We start from the raw sequence: 13979 nt of genomic DNA, 5'->3' as shown, positions 1-13979 counted from the left end.
GCAGACTCTGTGCGTTGTGCGCAAGCGTTGTACCTATCAAGAGACACGGCAGTGTCTCGCGCCAAGTTCACGCGCAGCGCAAGACCGACCGTGTATCTTTACGCGAGACCGAAAGTTGAGACGAGCCGAGATTATTGGATCTCAGTAATGCCTGAGCCGATCGATTTAAAAATAGGCTCAATCGCTAGCGCTTACCCAAAATATATAATAAAAGTATGCTTGTTTTTGCTCTATATGCTGTATAAATAAAGATATTAAAGTCTAAAGTCGAAATGTCATGAAAACTATGAAAATTATTTCAGTCGTCTGGGATGTACTTTATAAATTCTTGCCGATAGATGGCTAGTATCTCAGATGTACACATATCGGCATGTATCGCCGGCAACGCATGCACAAGCCATGTACATGCGAAGCGCGGAGCTCACATGTACAATGTGACTTGCGCATATATGCGGTAATCCTTTTATTCCTGCTGCTGCTGCTGCTGTTTGTGTCTCAAATCTGGCCACATAGCGGTATACGTGTGTGAAATAAAATATGTGTAATACTCCTACATTGCTGATTGTGCTTGAGAGTTTCGAAAAATATTACGGTGCGGATGATATTTGTTTCTCACTTTAGAGCAGACTCTGTGCGTTGTGCGCAAGCGTTGTACCTATACATATATCCCGTACGCAGGCTACAGACGTCGCGCACGTGCAGAACGGCCAAATCGTGGTAATATAATGTAATATCTGCTAGTTTCTATTTTTTATTGTCAGTATAAATTGTGAACATGTTAAAAATAATTATATGTAGTATATTGTTTTTAAATAACTAATCAAATGAATAATACGTACTAACATATTTAATTAATTATCTAACTCATGTACTCAATGTATTTGAATATCGTTTTTGAATGCCACTTATAAATTGCAAATTTAATTTAACTATGTAATACGAGTTTGTAATTCTATTTATAACAACTATAATTAAATTATTTATTAAACTGAAAGAGATGATAATAGGTCAGGGCCTAATAGAGACTAAATAAAATAGATAATTATAAACGTTGTAATATATACAGGGTGTTCCATTTAACTTGAGACAACTAAATATTTCGAAAAATAAGCATTGTACGAAAAAATGTCCCAAATAAACTTTTAATATTATCAAGGGGGACGTCTGCCTGTGTAAAAATTAACCTGCCGCCACCGCTCCTTGGGGGTGGGGCGGGTGGCAACTTTGAAATTTTAAATGGGAACCCCTATTTTTTATTGCAGATTCGAATTCCTTGGAAAAAAATACATAAGTTTTGTCCGAGACATTTTTTCAAATCGTGATAGATGGCGCTGTAATCAGTGAAAATTAGTTTTTGCCATTTTCTCTCACCATCGGGGTGCTTTATTTCGGTGAGTCCCCTCGCCTCTCACTATTCAATTACAATAAATGCTCGAAATGATGACTTTCCATTTCGATGCATTTATTAACTCGAGCTTGGAATGCTTGTACACATGTAGAAAGTGTATCTGGCGTTATTTGTGCGCAAGCATATCTAATACGTTCCACCATGTTTTCTCGAGTATTTGGTACTTTTGTATACACTTTTTCTTTAAGGTAACATAAAATTATTTCAACTTTCAAAATTATTTCAAAATTATTTCAACTTTCTTCTCTAAAGATAAATAATCCATTATTTATTTGCTGACATAAAGAACGCGTCCGTAAAAAAACAAGTAGCTAGCGTACGTATTACTGAAATTTACTTGACTTGAAATTTAAAAAATCCAGTTATTGAAGAATTGTTCTGACTTAATTTCTTTCATTTATTTTGTTTCTCCTTTTCAGTATTTTCAGTATTTCAGAAATTTACTACATATGTAGATGCCTCATAGTTTTGGTACGCTAGCTACTTTTTTATTTCCCCAAGGAGCGGTGGGGGCGGGTTAATTTTTATACAGGCAGACGTCCCCCTTGATAATATTAAAAGTTTATTTGGGACATTTTTTCGTACAATGCTTATTTTTCGAAATATTTAGTTGTCTCAAGTTAAATGGGACACCCTGTATAGAGAAAAAAATGATTGGATTAAAGCTGATGATGCTTCAATTAGAAAAACACAATGGCCTAGAAACAATATGATATTTATAGAATTTTGTATTTTTGTAACTTAATTAATTAAAGAGGACCGTCGTATGCTGTATACTGAAAGTACAACTGGGGTGATGATGGGCCGTCTTTAGCAAAATCTAACTAATATTTCATTATTTTAGCTTTAAAAAACACTGTCGTATATATATCATTAGAAAAAAAAATTCTATCAATTACCTTTTTTAAAAAAAAGGTAAAATAAAGGTGCCAAGTACACGCTCTTGTCACAATCAAAACTAATTACTAAAAAAAAAGAAATAATATCTCAAAAAATAACCTTTTCAAAAAAAAAGGTAAAGAAAAAGACGCCAAGTACACGCTCTTGTCACAACCAAAACAAAACAGTATTGTTTTACATTTAAAAAAAATTGCCGTATATATTAAACCTATCAAAAAACCTGTCGTATATATTACCCTTTTAAAAAAAGCTGTCGTACATATTAAAACCTTTCAACAAGTAATGCTGTTGTGTATATTAAACCTATAAAAAAATATGATATCAGGAAATGACGCCAAGTGGGATTAAAGAACTATGAAAAAAGTTGTACACTATTTCTATAAAACTCTTCTATAAAACTTTTGTACATAAAGCTGTCGTATATATTAAAAAAAAATCTAAAAAAATGCTGTCGTACATATATTATTATATTGCATACTATATTTCACCATATTTTACATATACTATACTATATATATTATATATATTATAACATATACTATACAATATATAATTTATAATATACATATACGATATATATTATTTAAACTCATAAATAAAAAAAATATTTAAAAAAATAAAAATATTTTAGCAAAAAAAATTTTTAAATATTAAAAAAATTTAATTAAAATAAAAAAATATTTATTAAAAAACGCAAAAAAACTTGGCGTTGCTACACCTCAAAATATTATAAAGCAAAAAAATTAGTAATAATATAACAATTGACGATAAATTGACATAATGTAATAAGTTGACATCATGTAAGTTAACATGTAGTTTACTGTAGCAACGCCAAGTTTTTTTGCGTTTTTTAATAAATATTTTTTTATTTTAATTAAATTTTTTTAATATTTAAAAATTTTTTTTGCTAAAATATTTTTATTTTTTTAATATTTTTTTTATTTTTTTATTTATGAGTTTAATTTGTTATAATATATATAGTATATGTAATATTATAAATAATATATATTGTATAGTATATGTTATAATATATATAATATATATAGTATAGTATATGTAAAATATGGTGAAATATAGTATGCAATATAATAATACACAAAAATTCATAAATGATAAGATCAGGCCAAGTTCCAAAAAAGACACTCCAATATGTTTATATTTTAATAATAATCTGAATTTTTAATATATTACCAACATGAAAAGTAACTGATATATTGTTCAAGGTGCAAATTCAAAATAAACATACATAAAATATACATAAAATGTATAAATAAAACTGATCATAATTTGATTCTAGAAAGTAAGTGATATATTATTCTTAGTGCACATACAAAATTTTTTAAAATTTAATTAAAATAACAAAATATTTATTAAAAAATACAAAAACACTTGGCGCTGCCAACGGGCTTCACCATCCCCCCTCCCCCTAGCGCAACCCCTTTACGCCATTTCCCCCTTTCCTCCCCTCCCCCCCCCCCGTCAAGAGGCTCCACCACCCCTCCACCCCTTTACATCTTTACACCTATAGTATTATGAAACAACGAAAATGAGTAATAATGTAATAATAGCATGATTAACTGACATCATGTAATTAATTGACATTATGTAAGTTAACATGTTGTTCGGTGTGGCAGCGCCAAGTGTTTTTGTATTTTTTAATAAATATTTTGTTATTTTAATTAAATTTTAAAAAATTTTGTATGTGCACTAAGAATAATATATCACTTACTTTCTAGAATCAAATTATGATCAGTTTTATTTATACATTTTATGTATATTTTATGTATGTTTATTTTGAATTTGCACCTTGAACAATATATCAGTTACTTTTCATGTTGGTAATATATTAAAAATTCAGATTATTATTAAAATATAAACATATTGGAGTGTCTTTTTTGGAACTTGGCCTGATCTTATCATTTATGAATTTTTGTGTATTATTATATTGCATACTATATTTCACCATATTTTACATATACTATACTATATATATTATATATATTATAACATATACTATACAATATATATTATTTATAATATTACATATACTATATATATTATAACAAATTAAACTCATAAATAAAAAAAATAAAAAAAATATTAAAAAAATAAAAATATTTTAGCAAAAAAAATTTTTAAATATTAAAAAAATTTAATTAAAATAAAAAAATATTTATTAAAAAACGCAAAAAAACTTGGCGTTGCTACAGTAAACTACATGTTAACTTACATGATGTCAACTTATTACATTATGTCAATTTATCGTCAATTGTTATATTATTACTAATTTTTTTGCTTTATAATATTTTGAGGTGTAGCAACGCCAAGTTTTTTTGCGTTTTTTAATAAATATTTTTTTATTTTAATTAAATTTTTTTAATATTTAAAAATTTTTTTTGCTAAAATATTTTTATTTTTTTAATATTTTTTTATTTTTTTATTTATGAGTTTAATTTGTTATAATATATATAGTATATGTAATATTATAAATAATATATATTGTATAGTATATGTTATAATATATATAATATATATAGTATAGTATATGTAAAATATGGTGAAATATAGTATGCAATATAATAATATATGTACGACAGCATTTTTTTAGATTTTTTTTTTAATATATACGACAGCTTTATGTACAAAAGTTTTATAGAAGAGTTTTATAGAAATAGTGTACAACTTTTTTCATAGTTCTTTAATCCCACTTGGCGTCATTTCCTGATATCATATTTTTTTATAGTTTTAATATACACAACAGCATTACTTGTTGAAAGGTTTTAATATGTACGACAGCTTTTTTTAAAAGGGTAATATATACGACAGGTTTTTTGATAGGTTAGACTTTACTAAAGATATTAACGACTGGAATAGCTTAAATAATGATCAGAGAAATGTTTTAAAATATATACTTGCGTTCTTCCTTCACAGCGATGGACTTATATGTGAGAACATACAGACAAGATTTTCCAACGACATTCTATCTATAAAAGGGGCTGAGTACTTTTATAATATACAGACAGTTATAGAAAATATACATGAAATTGTATATGATAAATTTGTAAATATATACATTAATGATAAGGACGAAATTGTAAAATTGAATAATAGAATTTGTCTTGATCCTGTAATAGATAATAAAATAGCATGGATAGAAAAATGGATGAACTCGAACGATTCATTCGGAGCCAGACTAGTCGCTTTTTCAATAATAGAGGGAGTATTTCTTACTGGCTCTTTTGCTATTATATTTTATATGAAACATCTTGGAAAAATGAATGGACTCGCACAAGCAAATGAACTCATAGCTAGGGACGAACAATTACATTGTGAATTCGCATGTTATATGTATAGAAATAAGCTTGATGATTGTGATAAAATATCCAAGAATAAGGTATATAGTATTATTGAAGAAGCTGTGAACATCGAAACAGAATTTTATAATAAATCTTTAAATGTTGAAATAATAGGCTTGAATAAAGAACAAATGATTCAATATATAAAATTTACAGCAGATAATGTTATAGAGTTACTTGGATATGAAAAATTTTATAATGTTAAATACCCATTTGATTTTATGGAAAATATCATATTAAATAGAAAAACTAACTTTTTTGAAAGAAAACCCACAGAATATTTAAAGGTTAATAAAAAAGTACTAAACTTCGATAATATATAAAACACCTAAAAATGTACAAATATATATTTTATATCTACAGAATATATATATTTCATAGTTACTATTAGACCAAGAAGACTGTTATCTTTTTCCCAAAATAATTCTATTATACATTTTTTATTAATATCTTCAATAAATTCTCTTGTTTTTTTTATATTATCAGTTATGCATAATATATAATCTGATTTCTGTATAATTTTATATATTATATTAGTATCAATTTCGTGAAAATTGTAGAAATAAGCACACGATTCTTTATAATTCAACGATTCTTCATTATTATAATCATAATAAATTATTTCAGGACTTTTTAAACTTTTAATAACATTTTTTATTTCGTTTTTATATTTCTCATCAATACATATACTATCTACATCAAAATTCAAAAAGTTTGAATATGTTATAGATCTTTCTATAAAATTAATTATATTAATATTATCCATTATAAATGAACGGAAACGTTTTTGGTTTTAACAACTTGGGAAAATGGTTATCCGAAACAGATAGGAAACTTAATATAATATGTGAAAATATTCAAGCATTTAATAGTAGAGATATATTTTCATTTTCTATAAATAAAACTTTTAAATTTAAACACTGTGATAATATAATATTACACAAAATAAAAACAAATATAAAATACAACGGATTTGTAGTGTTATCTATCGTAATAGATGAAACTGAATATGATGTCTTAGAATTTCTCTTTAATAACGAATATATAGACATGGAAATAAATAAACATCTTAATAAAATAAAAAATAAAGAGCTAAAAATTATACTGAAAGACGAGCTAGGAAACGATATGAGAATTCACAAAGGATATGTTTATATAAAATCCTAATTTCTTAATCGTATAATATAGAAACTTTTTTAAAATATTTTTTAACATTTTCTATCAATATACTTTTATTTTTCTTAAGTAATCCTAATAATAAGTTTATATCTAATTCCTTATCCTTGTCTTTTATAAAGTAATTCTCTCCGTCTATCAGTCCATTTGATAAAAATATACATGAACATACTTGAGATAAAGTACTATCACTTATATATATTTCATCGTAGCTTTTTTTAGAATTTCTATGAAATTTCTCTCTAATGTTACTTCCATCATAAATATATAATGTATGATCGAAATTTAAAATACTTTCCTCTATAATATTGAAAATAATATCAATTATTTTTACTATAAAATCAGTATATTGAGATATACTAATGTCAAAATAATGAAAAATATTAAAAGTTATTGTATTTTCACACCCATAAACATAAAATGGTTTTGATTCTGTAGTTTCTCTTCTTAATGATTTATAATTATTATATTCTTTTATAATCTCATTCTCATCTATTTCAAATGTATCTGATAAATTCTTAGCTATAATATTATCAAATGATATATTGCTACTTAATAATATTCCATCAGACGTTATTATAATATTCTCTTCCTCAACTGCCGGTAATTTAATTAAATAATGATACTCGTGTCTATCTTTCAGTTTTACTTGCTTTATCTTATTATCATTAGATACAATAAAAGGTTTTATAACTCTAATATTTTCAAAATAAGCTCTATTTTGTAGTTTTATACTATAATATATACCATATCCTATTTTTCTCTCTAAAATATCAATCATATAATCAGAAAATAAATACAATATCGAAATATTAGAAAGTTCTTTAATTATATCAAAAGAAGATATATGTAAATTATGATCATGAAAGATAAAATTTTGATTTAATGATGGTATAGATATCGGATTCGCCGATCTTTTTTCGTTAATTACTTAGTACTTATTACAAAAATCAAAAAATGGTAAAAAACTTTTCTACTCGATTTGACCTCCTCTACCTGTATATGACCGGTGGGGCGATTATTGCCAGACACCCTGTATATTTAGTACCGAAATTAGTTTTGTCCTCGTAGTACGAAAAATATTTGTCTGTACCTTTAACATGTCCCCATTTTATTTCTTTTTCAAATCCTTTGTTTCCTCCTTTTGTGAGGTTCATTTTTTCACGAAAAGCAGGCATCTCTGCTATAACGTTCAATCTCTTAATGGCCAATGATTGTTTGTCTATTTTTTCTTCCATTTATATATATTAAATAAGTTAATATTTAACTAGTCTCTCTTAAAATAATTTCTTCTTTCACAATCTTATTTACAGATGATAGAATTTCTTCTTTCATACTATTGATTTTTTCATTAATATCTTTTATCTCTTTTACAATATTTATATTAATCTCTTTCTTTAAACTATCTAGTTTATCATCCATATCTGACTCCTTGCTGTAGTCACTAATGTACTTTTCGTAAAGTTTGGGATTTTCTTTGAAAAATTCTTTTGTATGAACAAAATTATCTTGAACATTTATAATATCCCTTGATGTAATCTTGATATACAAGAATAAAATCACTGTTATTAGCACAACAATAGATACAATTAGTAAAATGCTCATTTATATAAATGAATAATTACAAAAGCTTATTTTTCCTCTAAAATTTTTCTTTTAAGCACATTAATATCGTCATTCTTTTCATTTATTTTAATTTCTATATCATTAACTTTTTTTTCTACATCATTTATTTTATTTGACACTTGTGTTATTTGAGATGTTAAATCTAGAGATAATTCATTTAAATCTTTAACCAAATCTTCCAATTCTTCTATATTTTCAACTTTAAAGTCAAATATTTGTGTCTCTTTTTGTCTTAAATCCTTAAAATATTCGTCGTTAAATTAAAAATATAATATTGGCTCAAATTATTCAAATAAATTATTAACAACAAGCTACAGAGCCCAAGCTGGATTTTCGTGCTTAATTTATTAATATATTATAACAAATGTTTAGGTCAATCTAGACGTTTCGACCATCTGGTTGTGGTCATCTTCAGTAGTTAGTTATTATAAAATCCGGAACATATTAATAAACAATCGTTACTTATAAAACTAATTCGGATATTACAATCTTCTTATATTCGTTACATTTAAAAATTGTTTAGAAGGACAACACATCTTGAAAGTCATGTCTCTTCTAATAACACCAATCTTAAGATCATCAGGAAGGAAATCATGTTTTACATTAAACATACACGATGTCCTTTTTAAGATTTGAATTGTGGTTGATTGCAATTATTCTAAAACCAGCATGAACCAATGTCTACTTTTATCTTTATATTACTTGTTATTTATTAAAATTACTAAAAATATTCTTACCTCAATGCATAGCAGTACCGTCATGTTGTGTTTTCGTGTAAACTTTCTTATTTTAAAAAAACTAAGAACCAAAACTATTCGGTGTAACGAGTCAGTTTGCTAAAAATGATATTGGAGGTCCGTGTCGTTTGAGTGGACATGGCAAACTAGTTGAATATAATAGAGGATATATTAGAGAACTCGTATGTGAAGGAGATTCGTGGTGGGAGAGTGAGTGATCTTTAAGCAGTAAACAAATTGAGAACTGGCAAATACAAGTTTGGCAGTAACTCAGTATCGTTCTGCTTATTAAGACTCGTTTTTTGCCGTTTTATGTGCAACATCTCGGAAATAAGCCTTTTGCTATAAGACATTTCCTTGTCTAATATTTCTACATTCTCCCAATCCATTTCATGGTTTTTTTCTAATCTATGACAAGAAATGACAGAAGGGGATCCCGTTCTTTTATTTATATCCGACTTGTGTTCTTTAATTCTAGTTTTCAATTTTCTCTTTGTTTGTCCCACATAACTAGCCTCGCAATCATGACACGTTACCTTATATACTACATCACATTGGCTCATGGATTCAATAATGTCTTTCCCTGTTTTTATAAACCTATTAAGTTTATTGTTACACGAAAAGGCTAAATGATGATTGTATTTTTTCATGTTCCGTGTGAATTTATCAAAAGTTTCTTTTATATATGGTATCGTAAAATAACCCGTTCTATCATTGCTATTTTTGTTTTTATTACAACAATTATTGCTAAATTTTTTAAGTCTTTCGTTAATACTATTAAAAATTAATTCCAATGGATAGCCGTTAATTAAAAGTAGGGAAATCATTTCCTCGATGTTCTTGTGCCAATATTGTGGGTGTGTTAACTTTACAACTCTGTCAAATAAGCCAATGATAACACCTTTTTTGTGTGCCATGGGATGATGCGAATAAAAACTTAAATATCTGCCCGAAAAAGTAGGTTTGTGGAACAAATCAAATTTAATAAAATTGTTTTCCGATATTAGTTTAACGTTTAGGAAATTGATATGATTATTTATTCCTTTTTCCAATGTGAATTGTAATCTGCTATGCATTGAGTTGAATGTCTCCAAAACTTCGTCTAAATGATTTTCTGGAGCCGTAAATAGTATGTCGTCAACATACCTAAAATAAAACGGTAATTTGTAAGGTAGACGTTCGATTGCTGAATTTTCCAAATCTTGTAACACAAATTCTGCTATTATTGGAGAGAGAGGAGAACCCATTGGAGTGCCAAAAATTTGCTTGTAAATTACTTTATTAAAACTAAAATACGTTGAATTTAAAACTAAATTGATACCAATTAAAAATTCTTCTATTGGTATGGAATTGTACCTTCTAATCCATTCCCATCTGTTTTTTATGCTTTCTATTGCCTTTTCAACAGGAATGTTCGTAAAAAGAGAAACAACATCTAAAGAAGCAAGGCAATGATCCGATTCTAAAAAGATTTCCGAGATGTTGCACATAAAACGGCAAAAAACGAGTCTTAATAAGCAGAACGATACTGAGTTACTGCCAAACTTGTATTTGCCAGTTCTCAATTTGTTTACTGCTTAAAGATCACTCACTCTCCCACCACGAATCTCCTTCACATACGAGTTCTCTAATATATCCTCTATTATATTCAACTAGTTTGCCATGTCCACTCAAACGACACGGACCTCCAATATCATTTTTAGCAAACTGACTCGTTACACCGAATAGTTTTGGTTCTTAGTTTTTTTAAAATAAGAAAGTTTACACGAAAACACAACATGACGGTACTGCTATGCATTGAGGTAAGAATATTTTTAGTAATTTTAATAAATAACAAGTAATATAAAGATAAAAGTAGACATTGGTTCATGCTGGTTTTAGAATAATTGCAATCAACCACAATTCAAATCTTAAAAAGGACATCGTGTATGTTTAATGTAAAACATGATTTCCTTCCTGATGATCTTAAGATTGGTGTTATTAGAAGAGACATGACTTTCAAGATGTGTTGTCCTTCTAAACAATTTTTAAATGTAACGAATATAAGAAGATTGTAATATCCGAATTAGTTTTATAAGTAACGATTGTTTATTAATATGTTCCGGATTTTATAATAACTAACTACTGAAGATGACCACAACCAGATGGTCGAAACGTCTAGATTGACCTAAACATTTGTTATAATATATTAATAAATTAAGCACGAAAATCCAGCTTGGGCTCTGTAGCTTGTTGTTAATAATTTATTCGTCGTTAAATTTATCTATTTCCTTTCTAGTTTCTTTTATAATAAGATGTTCATTATAATTAAAAAGAAATATTATAATAATTATGACTATGATTACTACAGAAGTTATTGGAATAAAAAAATTTTCATTCATATTATTTATATAAATAATAAGCTTCTACATTTTTACAGATCCGTATCCTATGCATAAATTAACGAACAAGAACATACATAATATTACTGATAATATATCAAAGTATGTGGCTCCTAAGAGATAATTATCTCCATTTTCAACATATTTATCGCATATTGCCATTATGAGTGTTATAAATATAGCTAAAATAATAATTCCTAATGTAATCCATCTTGTGTTTTCGCGTAAAAAATTTGATGATTTTTTTACATTATCAGATATAGCACTAGAGTACTTATCCATTTATATGATAACAAATTAGATTGATGTCATTCATTTACTGTATATCATAGGTACAATTTTATCATATTCTTTAACAATATCTAACTATATTCTAGTCCCGTTTATTGTAAATATAACATTATCACCTACAATATCCATTATACCATCAGAACTATGTATATTATCATTACTACTAAAAACTGTAAATTTTTTGACAATGGGTAGATTATATTTTTTTTTTATTTTATTATCCATATTCATAACAACAGATCTTACTACAAGTTCATAAATACTTAGTGGATATACACTAAGTATAATGAATATTATAGATATACATGTAAAAATAATATTGAAAATATTTAGAAATAGCATTTATATCAAATATTAATATCATTAAATGGGTGAATTGGAAAAGATAGTTGCTCAACACATTAATTATGCAATAGAAAACACAAAAAGTCTAGACATTAATATGAAAGATAAAATACTGACAGAATATCAATCTTTTACGTCTAGAGTTTTCATAGGATTGAAGACACTATCTAGTTTACTTGTATTTTGGGACACTGGATTTGGAAAAACTTTATTAGGATTATATATAATTAAGAATATCACATACATATATCCTTCGTGGAGAATATTTATATTTGTAAAAGCTAGTTTACACAAAATTTGGGAGGAAGGAGTATCTGATTATTGTAATAAGAAAGTTGAGATACTACATTATGATGATAATAACGTTTTTTTAAAATTTAAAGGAAAATTAGAAAATTATAAGAACAAAAGAGACAGAGTATTAATTATAATTGACGAAGCGCACAATTTCATACTACGAAATAAAGAAAAGGATTACGACAACAAAGAGAGAAAAATAAACAGATTATACAGACTTATAAGTAATGTTTGTAATGAAAAATACAATAAACTACTTCTAATGTCTGCAACTCCGGTTGTAAACGATATAAAAGAGTTTAATATTCTTGTAAATTTGCTTAGAAAAAATATTGTAAATTTTGACGAAAAATATTTTGATGACGAAAAGTTAGTTAACAGAAATAGGTTGAAGAACGGACTACTTTCAATAGTTTCGTACCAAAAAGTTGAAAACGATTCGTTAACAAATACAATTGAAAATGATAATTTTGCATCTAAACGCATTCACATATACAAAATACTAATGACAGATTATCAAGAATCATTTTACAACGAGGCAGAAAAATATGAGTCCTTGAACAAAGATTTGTATAAATTGAAACCTATAAGAAGAATGGTTTCAACATTTGTATACGACGGTTTGAAGATCAGAGAGAAAATGACAGAAGAGGAATTTAATAACTTTATAAAATCAAAACTTTCTTCTTTTAGACGCAGTATAGAAAATATGAGTTTTGATGATAAAATTATCCAGAAATTTATAAATAATGATGATGACAATATAAACGATGAAAATTTTCATAAACTAAAACAATATTCATGTAAATACATAGAACCATGTAGACTTATATTAAAGTCAAAAGGTAAGTGTTTAATATATGAACCATTCGTAAGTTATGAAGGAATATCCACACACACACACACACTTAAGGAATATTTAAAATTATTTAAAATTAGTTTTATAGAATATTCCAAATTATCAAATATTAGGGAAAGAAACTTATCAGAGTTTAATCACATTAATAACGACAGTGGAAAATACGTAAAATGTTGTATTTTTACTAATGCTGGTAGTGAAGGAGTGTCTTTTACATGTGTTAATGATCTTGTTGTTTTGGATATACCGTGGTCAGAATCTCAATTAAGACAAATTATAGGAAGATCATTGAGATATGGATCTCATTATAATATAGATAGAAAGTATGTAAATGTTCATATAATATTAGCATTTACAAAAAATGGAAAATCTTCTGATAACGAAATGTTTCAACTTATAAAAAGAAAATTAAATAGAATAACTCAATTGTACTCTCTTCTCAAAGAGTCGTCAATTGAATTTATTTATAACAAGTACAATACATTAAAACCTATAAACGAAGAATATATTTTCGATACTATAAAAAATAATAAAATAGAATATGTAAATGAATCTAAAACATATAAGATCAAAAAAGTTATCAAAATAAAGTACGTTATTTCA

The 13979-nt window shown here is 26.5% G+C and overlaps 2 long non-coding RNA genes across 2 annotated transcripts; one reads left to right on the top strand and one right to left on the bottom strand.

Moving 5' to 3' along the window:
* Nucleotides 1-8413: 8413 nt before the first annotated feature.
* Nucleotides 8414-9336, bottom strand: LOC136997470 (uncharacterized). Its single transcript, XR_010888213.1, has 2 exons — nt 9204-9336; nt 8414-9124 (listed from the first exon to the last, which is right to left on the bottom strand). It is a non-coding gene; the product is annotated as an uncharacterized lncRNA (long non-coding RNA).
* Nucleotides 9337-10872: 1536 nt separating this feature from the next.
* On the top strand, nt 10873-13116 carry LOC136997469 (uncharacterized). The gene is made up of 2 exons (XR_010888212.1): nt 10873-11005; nt 11085-13116. It is a non-coding gene; the product is annotated as an uncharacterized lncRNA (long non-coding RNA).
* The last annotated feature ends 863 nt before the right edge of the window (nt 13117-13979 follow it).

This window comes from Linepithema humile, chromosome 1 (genome assembly GCF_040581485.1).
Source record: "Linepithema humile isolate Giens D197 chromosome 1, Lhum_UNIL_v1.0, whole genome shotgun sequence".
Classification (NCBI taxonomy): domain Eukaryota; kingdom Metazoa; phylum Arthropoda; class Insecta; order Hymenoptera; family Formicidae; genus Linepithema; species Linepithema humile.
The sequence above is the reverse complement of the archived record's forward strand: the minus strand, read 5'-3'. Positions and strand labels throughout refer to the sequence as shown.